Genomic DNA, 15,861 nt, shown 5'->3' on the forward strand with positions numbered 1-15,861 from the left:
CTAATTAACTGTATTGTAACATGGGGTTTCATGGGTTTGTCACCACCCCACGCAGTGGTACTTGAAACTTGCAGCTACACTTTGGGGAATTTCAATTAACATGTATTTTTACACTTTGAAGATTTATTGGGATTTTGATTCTTGTTAACTTCATAAGGGTATGAAAAAGTAAATAATTTCATTTTCAAACCATTATTCCTTTGCTCTGGTGCTGTGCTCAGAATGAAGAACTGTTCTGTGTTAATCACCTACCTGCAGTGCTTTCCCGTTGATCCACTTCTTTATTCTGAAGTCATCCAAGTTGCAATGTTCAAAAAATATGTATATCTTACTAAAAGGATCCAGTCCTGTTATGTCCTTTATTATATAAAGAAAGAAAACCTTTAAACGTTTTAAGCTAGGGATGTTTCTATTTAATACTCTATCATTACCAAAAAGAAAAAACAATAACTGCATGACTCCAGCATCTAATAACTGCATGACCTTGCATCATGTATTGGTCTGGTTAGAAATTTACCTGAGCAGTAGGAGACAGCGAGAATGGGTAGGGCTGCTTTAATTGACAGGATCTAACTCGTCGTGTGCTGCAAGGCTCTATGTTGGGGTGTCAGCTTTGAGTACATTTATTAGTGATTCAAATGATGGAATAGAAAGCCATATATCCAAGTTTATCAATGAAACACAGTATACATGGAAGCATAAAATTACAAAAATATACGAATAGATGAAGTGAATGGGCTAAACTGTGGCAAATTGATTTTAGTGTCGGCAAACGTGAAGTAATTCACTTTGGACTGAAAAAGGATAGAAAAGGATAAGTGGCAAAAATTAAGAAACGGAGAATGTCCAAAGGTCATTTGGGGTCCAGGTACATAGACATTGAAATGTTTCAAATAGATACAGAAAAGAATCAAAAAGGCTAATGGAACGTTGGCCTTTATGTTTAGAGGACAAAGATACAAGGGAGTAGCCAACATGCTTCAGTTATACAAAGCCCTGGTTAGACCAGAAATACTGAGAGCAATCCAGGGTGTCACACTTTAGGAAGGATGTATTGACCTTGGTGGAATGCAGCATTCATTTACTTTGACTCTATGTGTTAAATTACGAGGAGAGGCCCTCTAGCACTGCTGCCTCACAGCGCCAGGGATATTTCTGTTCAATTCTGGCCTTGGCTAACTGTCTGTATGGAGTTTGCACTTTCTCCCCATGTCTACATAGAATCCTTCTGGATGTTCCAGCTTCCTTCCATAGTCCAAAGGTATGCAGGGTTAGGTGGATTAGCTTCGACAAAATGTTGCCACTTCATGTCCAAAGATGTGTAGGTTGGGTGGGGTTATGGGAATAGGGCGGGTGAGTGGACCGAGGTGGGGTGCTCACATGGTCGGAGCAGATTTGATGGGGTGAATGGTCTTCTTCTTCACTGTATAGATTCTAAAATTCTGAGACAAACTAAAGTTGTATTCCCTAGAATTTAGACAGTTAAGAAATGATTTAATTTAAGTTCTCACGGTATTAAGGGAACAGATAGGGTAGATAGAGAAAAACTATTTCTGCTGGTTTAGAAGTCTAGGACTTGGGGCAAATTTCCAATTAAACAAACTGTGCCGCGGTACAAGTCTCCCATACCACAGGCGGCTCCAAAATGATGAGTGAGCAATGAAGTTGCTTAAACTCGCCATCTAAAATTGCTGTTCATTTCCCTGCGCCTCCCTTCTCATTTGCTCGCCGACTTGTTAAACTCCTTGGTTATTTCCTGTCCTTTTATTAGCTGCTCATTGAACTTGGATCACAGCCAGTATGGCATTTGATTGCTGGTACTGGTAGTTAGCCCCACCTGCAGCTGGCCTCTCTCTCCACCTGTCAGCTTGCCATGGCTCTTTGATGTGTGAGAAGCTGCAAATAGAGCCAAAGTTGCACCGAGGCTCCAATTGCTCTGGGTACTGTCACCTCATAGTGGGAATTTGTGGAGGAAGATTGTACAGAGTAAGGCTCCACTGTTTATTAATTTGAATCCAAGTGATTAACATATATGTTAATCAGTGTGTATCTATTGTCATGTATTTGTATTGATTTCTGAGAAGCAGCACTGAAGCGGCACTTAGCACTGTATAATAAGAACATAGGAACAGGAGTAGGCCACTCAGCTCCTCGAGTCTGACCCGTCATTCATGGCTGATCTGTGGTCTAACTCCATATCCTGCCTTTGGCCCATATCCCTTTATCCAAAATCTATCTATCTCAGGTTTAAAATTAACAACTGTTCTAGCTTCACCTGCTGTTTGTGGAAGAGAGTTTAAAACCTCTACCACATTTTGAGTGAATAAGTGCTTCCGAACATCTCTCCTGACTGGCCTGGCCCTAAATTTTCAGCTATGCCCCCTGTGGAAATAGTTTACCTTTTTTAAAATGTATTTTAATACAAACGTATATAAAAAATTACAACAGATAAACAATTCGGAAACAAGCTTCCCAACAAATGACTATACAGTTCATACGTATTTTCCCCATTTTTCACCCCCCCCCCCCCCCCCCATCGCAATGAACAACTCCTCAACGGTCACGAAAATCCACCACCTTGCCTCAAACCCGTCCACTGAACTCCTTAACTCATATTTTATCTTTTCCAGCCAAAGGAAATCACACAGATCACCAAGCCAGGCCGTTACCCCCGCTTGTGTTGCTTTTTTAAAAATGTACTTTATTACAAAAATGCATCAAAACAGGTTACAGCAAATAAACACCCTGGAAACATACTTCCCAACAATCAACTATACAGTCTGTACAGATTTCCCCCCTTATTCACCCTCCTCCCCCTCCCCCCTGCGCCGAACAGCTCCTCAAACACTGCAGATAAGTCCAAATTTACCATGCTGAAAGTAATGTCAAATGAACTTAATAAAATCTCTTCCACCATGTTTTCTTTGGATGGGTAGCCTCCTCCATCCAGCCTCTGGGAAGAGGAATTCCTTCCTCTCCTTCATGACCTTGGAGCATGGCATCCAGGTCCACATCCATGAACTGAGGGGTAACCTTGCCCTGGGCTCAAGGCCTCCTGCTTTCCTGACACATCAGGCACAACTTCAGTGCTGTCAAAAGCATTGACAAACATGCACCTTCCTTGATTGTCTCAGGTAATGTTGTCATGGTACATTTAAATTTGGCCTACACAGGGCTGCACAGTAACACAGTGGTTAACATTGCTGCCTTACAGCACTGAGGACCCGGGTTTGGCCTACACAGGGCTGCACAGTAAATTTGGCCTACACAGGGCTGCACAGTAACACAGTGGTTAACATTGCTGCCTTACAGCACTGAGGACCCGGGTTTAGCCTCCACAGGGCTGCACAGTAAATTTGGCCGACACAGGGCTGCACAGTAACACAGTGGTTAACATTGCTGCCTTACAGCACTGAGGACCCGGGTTTAGCCTACACAGGGCTGCACAGTAAATTTGGCAGACACAGGGCTGCACAGTAACACAGTGGTTAACATTGCTGCCTTACAGCACTGAGGACCCGGGTTTGGCCTACACAGGGCTGCACAGTAAATTTGGCCTACACAGGGCTGCACAGTAACACAGTGGTTAACATTGCTGCCTTACAGCACTGAGGACCCGGGTTTAGCCTACACAGGGCTGCACAGTAAATTTGGCCGACACAGGGCTGCACAGTAACACAGTGGTTAACATTGCTGCCTTACAGCACTGAGGACCCGGGTTTGGCCTACACAGGGCTGCACAGTAAATTTGGCCTACACAGGGCTGCACAGTAACACAGTGGTTAACATTGCTGCCTTACAGCACTGAGGACCCGGGTTTGATGCCAACCCAAGGTTACTGTCCATGTGGAGTTTGCACATTCTCCCTGTGTCTGCGTGAATTTCACCCCCACAACCCAAAGAGGTGTAGGGTAAGTGGATTGGCTATGCTAAATTGCCCCTTAATTGGAATTTAAAAAAAAAACTGGCCTACACTTCCCCTGGCCCATCTCTGTTCCTGTGGCCTCGGTCACAACAATGGATCATAGCTCCAAATTACGCATGTTCATATTGAACTTTTAATAAGACTGTGTTTTTAAAAAGGCCACACAAGCCAAAGCTGGCTGAGAATGTAAATTCTGAGAATGTAATTCAGTGCCTGCCTGATAAGTTCCTGTGTGGGTTATACTCAGTCCTGAGAAACAATGATGTGGAGATGCCGGTGTTGGACTGAGGTGAGTACAGTAAGAAGTCTTAAAACACCAGGTTAAAGTCCAACATGTTTGTTTTGAATCACTAGCTTTCGGAGCACAGCTCCTTCCTCAGGTGAATGAAGAGGTGGGTTCCAGAAACATATATATAGACAAAGACGATACTTTGAAATCGAGTCTTTGCAGGTAATTAAGTCTTTACAGGTCCAGACGGAGCAACTGGAGAGAGGGATAATCGTAGGTTAAAGAGGACAGTTGGTAGGATTTCGCAAGCCCAGGCCAGATGGTGGGGGATGAATGTAATTCGACATGAATTCAAGGTCCCGGTTGAGGCCGTACTCATGTGTGTGGAACTTGGCTATCAGTTTCTGCTCGGCGATTCTGTGCTGTCGCGCGTCCTGAAGGCCGCCTTGGAGAACACTTACCCGAAGATCAGAGGCTGAATGCCCTTGAGTGCTGAAGTGTTCCCCGACTGGAAGGGAACATTCCTGCCTGGCGATTGTCGTGCGATGTCCGTGCATGATTGGTGCAGACATGATGGCCAACTGGTTTGTTTTTAATGGCAATGCCAATCCCATGGAGACGGCAGTCTTCTTTACAGAATCCCTACCGTGCAGAAGGAGACCATTTGGGCCATCATGCCTGCACCAATCCTGTGAAAGAGCACTCTAACTAGGCCCACTTTCCCGCCCTATCCCCTTAACTCCACCTAATCTGCACATCTTTGGACTGTGGGAGAAAACCGGAGCACCTGGAGGAAACCCATGCAGACATGGGGAGGATGTGCAAACTGCACACTCACAGTCACCCAAGGCTGGAATTGAACCCAGGTCCCTGTGGGGCAGCAGTGCTAGCCATTGTGCCACCCTTTTTCTGATTTACCTTTCCAGAAGAAAGTTTCCCGCCACCTTGAACTGCCCTTCCTCTACCCGCTGGGTCACACTTAGGGTGCCAATGTCAATGTTGAAAAATTGGAGCTCTCAGACAACAATAGCATTACACTGTTCCGAATTATTGCTGTTGTCCATGAATGTTGAAGTTCCAGGTCCTGAACTTCATTTTAAGGTGTGGAAGATGCCTGTGTGTGAGTTATTTTATGTGTGGTGGATGTTGTACACCAGCTGTTATGGAGCAAGGCCTTGTTCCAGTAGCAAGGGCGTTCAAGGCAACTGAAGACCAGGCTCTGCTGTGTGGGCCTAGGGCATACAAGCACACATGACTCCATTGTCCTCCATTCTCCTTACCACAAAACCTCTCTCCCTGGGATTCATAAAGTGCAACGGCAGCCTCAGGAATGTGGCATTAGCCTCTCGCTGTGAATGGCCCTGCTGCTCCTCTCTCGCTGTCAATGGTCCCGCTGCTCCTCTCTCACTGTTCATGTAGGTACACCCACGATGCAGTTAGGGAGTTCCAGGATTTTGTGTCAGCGACAGTGAAGGAACAGTGATATATTTCCAAGTCAGGATAGTGTGCGGCTTGGAGGGATGCTTGCAGGTGGTCATGTTCCCATGCAGCTGTTACGCTTGTCCTTCTAGGTGGTAGCAGTCATGGGTTTGAGAGGTGCAAACGATGGAGCTTTGATGGGATGCTGCAGGGCATTTTGTTTTATTTGTTCATGGGACATGGATGTCGCAGGCTGTGTCAGCATTTAAGAGGCAACCACATTGCTGTGGGTCTGGAGTCACATGTAGACCAGACCAGGTAAGGATGGCAGATTTCCTTCCCTAAAGGACATTAATGAACCAGATGGGTTTTTCCAACATTTGACCGTGGTTTCATGGTCATTGTTAGACTTTTTTAATTCCAAATTTTTTGTTGAATTCAAATTTCACCATTAACCAGCATTCCTCAGCATCTCTGGTTTATCAGTCCAGTGACAATACCACTGTGCCACCACCTCCCTTTATTAATATTATATTGTAGATGATACTCACTGCTGCCCCAGTTCATTGGTGGTGGAGACCGTGAATGTATAAGGTGGTGAGTGGGGTGCCAATAAAGTGGGTTGCTTTGTCCTGGATGGTGTCAAGCTTTTGAATGATGTTGGAACTGCGCTCATCCAGGCAAGTGGAGAGTATTCCATCACACTTCTGACTCATGCCTTGTAGATGGTGGACAGGCTTTGGTAATTCAGGAGGTAAGTTACTCACTGCAGAATTCCGAGCACCTGACCTGCCTTTGTAGCCACAGTGTTAATCTAGCTAATCCAGCTCAGTTTCTGGTCAATGGTAACCCCCAGAATGTTGATATTGGGGGATTCAGTGGTGGTAATGTCATTAAATGTGAAGAGGGGATAATTAGATTCTCTCTAATGTGGCAGGGGGATGGGAACCAGATTAGGAAGTTAGAGGTCAGTAAAGAGGCAGCAACTAAAGCCAGTAAGGTACTAGATAATAAACTCAATGTGACTAAGGGGAAGAGTAGACAGGGAAGAGATGATGAACGCAAAGGGACAGGTGGTCTGAGGTGCATTTGTTTTAATGCGAGAAGTGTAGCAGGTACGGCAGATGAATTTAGGGCTTGGATTAGTACCTGGGAATATGATGTTATTATTGGTATTACTGAGACTTGGTTGAGGGAAGGGCAAAACTGGCAACTAAATATCCCAGGGTATAGATGCTTCAGGAGCGATAGAGAGGGAGGTAAAATGAGTGGAGGAGTTGCATTACTAGTCAGAGATGATATCACAGCTGTGATTAAGGAGGGCACGATGGAGGATTCGAGCACTGAGGCAATATGGATTGAGCTAACAAATAGGAAGAGGGCAGTAACATTGTTGGGACTTTACTACAGGCCTCCCAAAAGCGAGCGTGAAGTAGAGGTACAAATATGTAGACAGATTATAGAACAATGTAGGAGCAATAGGGTGGTTGTGATGGGAGATTTTAACTTCCCCAACATTGAATGGGACTCATGTAGTGTTGGAGGCGTACATGGAGCAGAATTTGTAAGGAGCATCCAGGAGAGTTTTTTAGAGCAGTACGTAAATAGTCCAACTCGGGAAAGGGCCATACTGGACCTGGTATTGGGGAATGATCCCAGCCAGGTGGTTGAAGTTTCAGTCGGTGATTACTTTGGGAATAGCGATCACAATTCCGTAGGTTTTAGAATACTCATAGACAACGACGAGAGTGATCCTAAAGGAAGAGTGCTAAATTGGGGAAAGGCCAAGTATAACAAAATTCGGCAGGAGCTGGGGAATGTGGATTGGGAGCAGCTGTTTAAGGGTAAATCCACATTTGAAATGTGGGCGTCTTTTAAGGAAAGGTTGATTAGAGTGCAGGACAGACTGCCCCTGTGAAAATGAGGGATAGAAATGGCAAGATTAGGGAACCATGGATGACGGGTGGAATTGTGAGACTAGCTAAAATGAAAAAGGAAGCATACATAAGATCGAGGCGACTCAAAACTGATGAAGGTTTGGAGGAATATCGGGAAAGTAGGACAAATCTCAAACGTGCAATAAAGAGGGCTAAAAGGGGTCATGAAATATCTTTGGCTAACAGGGTTAAGGAAAATCCCAAGGCCTTTTATTCGTATATAAGGAGCAAGAGGGTAACTAGAGAAAGGATTGGCCTACTCAAAGACAAAAGAGGGAATTTATGCGTGGAGTCAGAGGAAATGAGTGAGATTCTTAATGAGTACTTTGCATCGGTATTCACCAAGGAGAGGGACATGACGGATGTTGAGGCTTGGGATGGATGTTTAAATACTCTAGGTCATGTCAGCATAAGGAAGGGGGAGGTTTTGGGTATTCGAAAAGGCATTAAGATGGACAAGTCCCCAGGACCGGATGGGATCTATTCCAGGTTACTAAGGGAAGCGAAGGACGAACTAGCTGGGGCCTTAACAGATATCTTTGCAGCATCCTTGAGCATGGGTGAGGTCCCGGAGGACTGGAGAATTGCTAATGTTGTCCCTTTGTTTAAGAAGGGAAACAGGGATAATCCAGGGAATTATAGACCTGTGAGCTTGACGTCAGTGGTAGGCAAATTGTTGGAGAAGATACTGAGGGATAGGATCTATTCACATTTGGAAGAAAATAGACTTAACAGTCATAGGCAGCAAGGTTTTGTGCCGGGAAGGTCATGTCTTACAAACCTAATAGAATTCTTTGAGGAAGTGACAAAGTTAATTGATGAGGGAAGGGCTGTAGATGTCATATACATGGACTTTAGTAAGGCATTTGATAAAGTTTCCCATGGCAGGTTGATGGAAAAAGTGAAGTTGTACGGGGTTCAGGTTGTACGAGCTAGATGGATAAAGAACTGGCTGGGCAACAGGAGACAGAGAGTAGTGGTGGAAGGGAGTGTCTCAAAATGGAGAAAGGTGACTAGTGGTGTCCACAGGGATCTGTGCTCGGACCACTGTTGTTTGTGATATACATAAATGATCTGGACGAAGGTATAGGTGGTCTGATGAGCAAGTTTGCAGATGATACTAAGATTGGTGGAGTTGCAGATAGCGAGGACTGTCAGAGAATATAGCAAAATGTACATAGATTGGAGAGTTGGGCAGAGAAATGGCAGATGGAGTTCAATCCAGGCAAATGCGAGGTGATGCATTTTGGAAGATCAAATTCAAGAGCGGACTATATGGTCAATGAAAGTGTCCTGGGGAAAATTGATGTACAGAGAGATCTGGGAGTTCAGGCCCATTGTACCCTAAAGGTGGCAACGCAGGTCGATAGAGTGGTCAAGAAGGCATACAGCATGCTTGCCTTCATCGGACAGGGTATTGAGTACAAGAGTCAGCAGGTCATGTTACAGTTGTATAGGACTTTTGTTAGGCCACATTTGGAATACTGCGTGCATTTCTGGTCGCCACATTACCAGAAGGATGTGGATGCTTTAGAGAGGGTGCAGAGGAGGTTCACCAGGATGTTGCCTGGTATGGAGGGTGCTAACTATGAAGAAAGGTTGAGTAGATTAGGATATTTTTTGTTGGAAAGACGGAGGTTGAGGGGGGACCTGATTGAGGTCTACAAGATTATGAGAGGTATGGACAGGGTGGATAGCAACATGCTTTTTCCAAGAGTGGGGGTGTCAATTACAAGGGGTCACGATTTCAAGGTGAGAGGGGGAAAGTTTAAGGGAGATGTGCGTGGAAAGTTTTTTACGCAGAGGGTGGTGGGTGCCTGGAACGCTTTGCCAGTGGAGGTGGTAGAGGTGGTCATGATAGAATCATTTAAGATGCATCTGGACAGATATATGAATGGGTGGGGAACAGAGAGAAGTAGATCCTTGGAAAATAGGCAACAGGTTTAGATAAAGCATCTGGATCGGCGCAGGCTGGGAGGGCCGAAGGGCCTGTTCCTGTACTGTAATATTCTTTGGTCTTTGTTCTTTGTTCTCTTGTTGAAGATGGTTTTTGCCTGGCAACTGTGTTGTGCAAATGTTACTTGCAGTGTACTCCAATCATGATGACTCATGAGAGCAGTAAAGCGCCAATGTTAGAGGGTATGACCCAAGTGTGACCCAATTGAGCCTGCTCAAGGTCAGTAATAGAAATAAAACTGGAGACTATCAGTCTTCGAGAAACATAATTTAAAGCCAAAATCAAAGTCAAAATTATGAGCTGAGGACACAATTGAAAAATAAAACTATAGAAATGACAGGAACCAAACCAAAATTCACACCTCTATTGAAACCAAAGCATTTTTGAATATCACAAAGGAACTTTGAACATCACAAAGGAAACAATGTAATCAGAGACCTGAGAGGTGAGGTCATGTCAAAATGAATACCTAGTTGTATTAGAATATTTAGATCAAAGATACTTTTTACAATCAAAATGAAATAATAGTTACTTTACAATAAGGTCATAAAAACTTAATAACTGTTAGAAAGAGAATATAAACCCAGAGACCAGAGCAGGAACTAGCAGAACCAGAACTCAGAGAGAAGGAGAGAATGAACAAGAGAAGCAAGCAGAGTCAGCTTACAGCCAGCTCGGTCATGGGAAAGATAAGACATATCAGCCGAGCTAAAACAGCTAATACATCTAAGGAAGACTAGAATTTAAAGAGGAGGCAGAGTCAGCTCAGAGTCAGCTCAGAGACAGTCAGCAGAGTCAGCTCTCACAGCTCGGTACATGGGAAAGATAGGACACAGCAACCGAGCTCACCAGCGAATACATCTAAAGAAGACCAGATTTGAAAGAAGATTGATTGTCAAGTTGGGCCTGAAGGTCCCTTCAACCAACCAGAAGGATCCAGAAGCAAGATCTTTTTACCTTTCTGTAAAGAAAGTGATTGCAGCTTTTAAAAGACAAAAATATAATAATAAAATAACTTAATTTAACCTGAAACAGTGGTTATTCCTAAGTCTACTTTACTTACTTAGCAATGCGGGACCCAGGATCGATGCTACTAAGTGGTAAGTAGATGAAATCTTTGGTGAAGGTATGGGTTATACCGGGCGATAACTTGAAAATATAGTTTGACCTGAATAGCACCCACCGAAGCCTGCATCGGAGTCAGGGAGTGAGAATCCCTGTTCACCATTTAGAATGTCAGCCCTTTTTGGTACAGGCGGAATTCTAAGAATAGTGGTGAGTTTTCAACAACAGGGTGGTTTGGTGGTGTGGGAGGGGAGGGTGGTCAGGGGTGTGGGAGATGAGGGTGTTCGGTGGTGTGGGAGGTGAGGGTATCAGGTGGTAAGCGGGTGCGGTATTCTGGTGTACGTGCCCCTGCCAAGCAACACGCCCCCCCAGTTGGTGAAACATGTGTCGTCAAATGTGTCCTGTGCTCGCTGGCACTGCCGATAGCGTAGCGCAGCCTCCCGTGCCTGGCCAGCCCCCATGTGCCGCTCATTATTCCCCTCCCCCTCATCCTCCTCATCTGACGAGGCCTGCCCTTGCTCCTCATCCTCTTCCAGCACATCACCCCTCTGCTGGGCTATATTGTGGAGGATGCAGCAGACCACCACGATGCGGCCGACCCTCCTGGCCTCATACTGGAGGACCCCTCCAGAGCGGTCCACGCACCTGAAGCGCATCTTCAAGACCCTCTCCACCACACCCCTGGTCGCACAATGGGCATCATTGTAGCTGGTCTCCGCGTCGGACTGTGGCCTCCGTATCGGCGTCATCAGCCACAACCGCAATGAGTAACCCCTGTCACCCAGCAGCTGGAGTGCGGTGTCCCTCGAACATGGCGGGGATCACAGATTATGCCATCACGAACGAGTCATGCATACTGCCCGGGAATCGGGTGCAGACGTGCAGGATCCTCATCTGGTGGACACAGACCACCTGAACGTTGATGGAGTGGTACCCCTTCCTGTTCGTGAACAGCGACCTGTTATCCGCAGGTGGCTATAGGGCGACGTGCACCCCATCGATGAACCCCTGGACCTGGGACATGTTGGCGACGGCAGCGAAGCCCGCTGCCCGGGCATCCTGGTAGGTGTGGTCCACAGGGTACTGAATGTCCGCAAGGCATACAGGACGTCGGTGATGGCACCGATGCACCTGTGCACCGATGCGGTGAGATGCCTGACAGGTCATCACTCGGTGACTGGAATTACCCTGTTGCATAGACGTTCAGTGCCACAGTCACTGGGAGTGGGTGTACTCCCCAATTCCCCTGCGGTGCCAGGTGTGCCATCATGTGGTAGATGTGTCGGACAGTCTCCCTACTCATCCGCAGTCTCCTCCTGCAGGCCCGGTCCAGGAGGTCCTCAAAGTATATTCGGTCACGGTAGACCCGTGGCCTCATCCGATGCCTCCTTGGCATCACAACCATCTCCTCCTCCTTGTCCTGTTCCTCCTCCTCCTCCTGAGTGGCTGCCACCTGTCTCTCTGCAGCCTGCCCGTCTGCTGCAGCCTCTGCTGCCTCTCTGAGCCGCCCTTGCTGATGTTGCCATAGGGCTGCATGCAGGGCAGCGGCCGCCACCACGGCAGCCAACATTGCTGGTTGGTGACCAAACATGATAATCTGCACGGGATGAGGGGAAAACATATTATCATGGCGCATAGATCCATGCACAACCAGGTACCATGGGTTACATGGTGGCCCCGGTTGCCACCGCACACCCCAGCTACGCATGTCCCCCACTCCCGTACCCCGGCCCCGTCGGTGCCCTCAGTCCTCTCACCCATCCCTGCTGCCAGGGCCACTGTTTCATGGCACTGCCCTCACTGGGGGCTGCCATCTGTGTGGCCCTGGGTGGTTCCCTGGTGGGTGTCGCCGGTTGAGTCGGGTGACCGGGGCACCCACCCATGAGGCCGTTTTCTTGGTGTCCACCCAGGGACCGGGGTGGGTGGGCAACAAGATGACTGCCGTATGGCACTCGGTGCGTGGGCGCCGCTGTCATGTTCTGGCTTCCTGGTCGCTCAGCCTGTTCCCCCACTCCCCCCCCCCCCTTCCCCTCCCCCAGCCCTGGCAGCAAAATACTGCAGATGATGGAAATATGAAATAAGAACTGAAATTGTTGGATAAACTAATTATGAAAAAGTCATACAGACTCGAAATATCAGACTTTGAGTTTATCCACCATTTGTTTTTGTTTTTTACTACTTCTTCAAATTTCCAATCAATCGTCTGCTGAGCACACGAACACATCGAGAATGTCGACAGCAAATAGGGTGGCTGGAATTTTCAGGCTTTTGCAAAGCTGGAATGTGTCCATGAGAATGTGTTAACCCCCCAATTGCAGACTGCGCCCACTGGGAGGATCTTGGCTCTGCAATGGCGGGACTGTTCACTGGGAGGACTTTAGCGCTGTAGTGCCGGTGTGACTCCCCTTGGCACTGCAGCGCTGGACTCCATCCACTGGGAGGACCTTGGCACTGCAATGGTGGACTCCATCCACTGGGAGGACCTTAGGCGCTCCAATTGCAGACTGTGCCCACTGGGAGGACCTTGAAAATGAAAATCGCTTATTGTCACGAGTAGGCTTCAATGAAGTTACTGTGAAAATCCCCTAGTCGCCACATTCCGGCGCCTGTCCGGGGAGGCTGGTACGGGAATCGAACCGTGCTACTGGCCTGCTTGGTCTGCTTTAAAAGCCTGTGATTTAGCCCAGTGAGCTAAACCAGCCCCTTGGCGCTGCAATGGCAGACTCCATCCACTGGGAGGACCTTAGGCGCTCCAATTGCAGACTGTGCCCACTGGGAGGACCTTGGGCGCTGCAATGGCGGACTCTGACAACAGGGAGAGCCTTTGGCGCCACAATTGCAGACTGTGTCCACTGGGAGGACCTTGGCGCTGCAATGGCGGATTGTGTCCACTGGGAGGACCTTGGGCGCTGCAGTGCTGGCCAGTTGGCGGTGAAGTTGTTGTTGTGGTTGTCATGGGCGTCCGGCTGGAAAGCGGTGCTCGGCTTGGTTTTGCGATGTTGGAGTCGACGGGTTGACGCGGCTTTTTTTTAGAGCCGGGAGTTGAGCAGGTGGGTGAAAGGCGGCTTTGTGACTGGTGGCGATGAGCAGTGTCCGGGCTTGGAGGAGTGGATTGAGTCCGGGCCTGGGTCTCTCTGAAGGGGGAGCCGGGGATTTGTGGCTGTTGATCCGCATCCTCGGGCTCTCGCTCCCTGGCTGTCACTTTGCGCCGGGCCTGGAGGAGGAGAGTGAGGATGACAGAGCTGCCCCGGGGATCCCTCTCCAAGTAAACAGACGGACATCATTTAATTGAATGAATGGGGAGCTGAGCGATGGATTTGGTCGCTGCATGTGGCTCTGATGATAAGTGACCAGGAGTGAAGTGGCAACCCAGTCATTGAATCAAAGGTGTTGATGTAATTTTACACGCGGAGCAGTATCACCTGGATATTGAGAACAAGATTTCAGCTTTACAAGTCTTCCATATCGGCTGTTGATATTTTAAGTTTATATGAGCATTTTATTTTCAATATCATTCGACAATATCCAGTCTTAGGTTGAAAAGTGGCAAGTAACATGTAACATTTGCACCACACAAATGCCAGCCAAGCAATAACCATTGGATTGGATTTGTTTATTGTCACTTGTACCTAGGTACAGTGAAAAGTACTGTCAGGGCCGGCTCAAGGCACCGGCAACTCGGGCTGTCGCCCGGGGCGCCATGTGCTAGGGGGCGCCAGACTCGGGTCCCGCGCATGCGCAGTTGGGCCGGCGCCAACCAGCGCATGCGCGGTGGCCGCACTCCCCCAGTGTGGCCGCACTCCCCCAGGGCGGCCCTCCCCCGGTCCGTCCCCTTGCTCGGTCCGCTCCCCCCCCCCGCCTCGGGTCCGTCCCCCTGCCCCCCGCCTCGGGTCCGTCCCCCCGCCCCCCCCTCGGGTCCGCCCGCCCCGCCCCCCCCCTCGGGTCCGCCCGCCCCGCCCCCCCTCGGGTCCGCCCGCCCCGCCCCCCCTCAGGTCCGCCCGCCCCGCCCCCCCCTCGGGTCCGCCCGCCCCCCCTTGGGTCCGCCCGCCCCCCCCCTCGGGTCCGCCCGCCCCCCCCTCGGGTCCGCCCGCCCCCCCCTCGGGTCCGCCCGCCTCGCCCCCCCCTCGGGTCCGCCTGCCCCGCCCCGCCCCCCCCCCCTCGGGTCCGCCCGCCCCGCCCCCCCCTCGGGTCCGTCCGCCCCGCCCCCCCCTCGGGTCCGCCCACCCCGGCCCCCCCCTCGGGTCCGCCCACCCCGCCCCCCCCCTCGGGTCCGCTCCCCCCGCCCTCCCCTCGGGTCCCCTCCCCCCCGCCCTCCCCTCGGGTCCCCTCCCCCCCGCCCTCCCCTCGGGTCCCCCACCCGGGTCCGCCCCCCCTCGGCCCCGCCCCCCCTCGGCCCCCCCCCATATGCCTCGGCCCCCCCCCATCGGCCCCGCCCCCCCTCGGCCCCGCCCCCCCCAAGGGCGCCGAAGTTCAGCTTGCCCGGGGCGCCAGCAACCCTAGGGCCGGCGCTGAGTACTGTTCTGTGTACGCTTTAGACAGATCATTCCATACATGAAAAAAAACATAGGGGACACATAAATATACAATGTAAATACATAGACACAGGCATCGAATGATGCATACAGGAGTGTAGTATGACTCAGTAGAGAATATATGAAGAGATCAGATCAGTCCATAAGCGGGTCGTTTAGGAGTCTGGTAACAACAGGGAAGAAGTGTTTTGAATCTGTTAGTGCGTGCTCTCAGACTTTTTTATCTCCTGCCTGATGGAAGAAGTTGGAAGAGTGAATAAGCCGAGTGGGAGGGATCTTTGATTATGCTGCCTGTTTTCCCAAGACATTGGGAGGTGTAGACAGAGTCAATGGGTGGGAGGCGGTGATGGACTGGGCTGTGTTCACGACTCTGTAGTTTCTTATAGTCTTTGGCTGAGCAGTTGCTATACCAGGCTGTGATGCTGCCAGATAGGATACTTTCCATAATAATCTTTATTTTTGTCACAAGTAGGCTTACATTAAAAGCACAATTAAGTTACTATGAAAATCCCCTAGTCGCCACACTACGGCATTTGTTCGGCTACACTGAGGGAAAATTCATAATGTCCAATTCGCTTAACTAGCACGTCTTTTGGGACTTGTGTGAGAAAACCGGAGCACTCTGAGGAAACCACGCAGACACGGGGAGAACATGCAGACTCCGCACAGACAGTGACCCAAGCCGGGAATTGAACCCGAGTCCCTGGCGCTGTGAAGCAACAGTGCTAACCACTGCTACCGTGCCGTTTATGGCAGTGTTCTTCAAACTTTTTTTCCGGGCACCCATTTTTACCAAC

At 49.1% G+C, this 15,861-nt stretch overlaps 1 protein-coding gene across 1 annotated transcript in view; it reads left to right on the top strand.

Moving 5' to 3' along the window:
• The first annotated feature begins 13,438 nt into the window (after window positions 1-13,438).
• The window catches only part of chst10 (carbohydrate sulfotransferase 10), a 93,080-nt gene continuing 90,657 nt past the window's right edge, over window positions 13,439-15,861 (top strand). The window contains exon 1 of the mRNA XM_038818726.1: window positions 13,439-13,582. The gene's annotated coding sequence lies outside the window, so the exon portion shown is untranslated. The remainder of the gene's footprint in view (window positions 13,583-15,861) is intronic.

The sequence above is a fragment of the Scyliorhinus canicula genome, chromosome 14, assembly GCF_902713615.1.
Source record: "Scyliorhinus canicula chromosome 14, sScyCan1.1, whole genome shotgun sequence".
NCBI classification, from domain to species: Eukaryota; Metazoa; Chordata; class Chondrichthyes; order Carcharhiniformes; family Scyliorhinidae; genus Scyliorhinus; species Scyliorhinus canicula.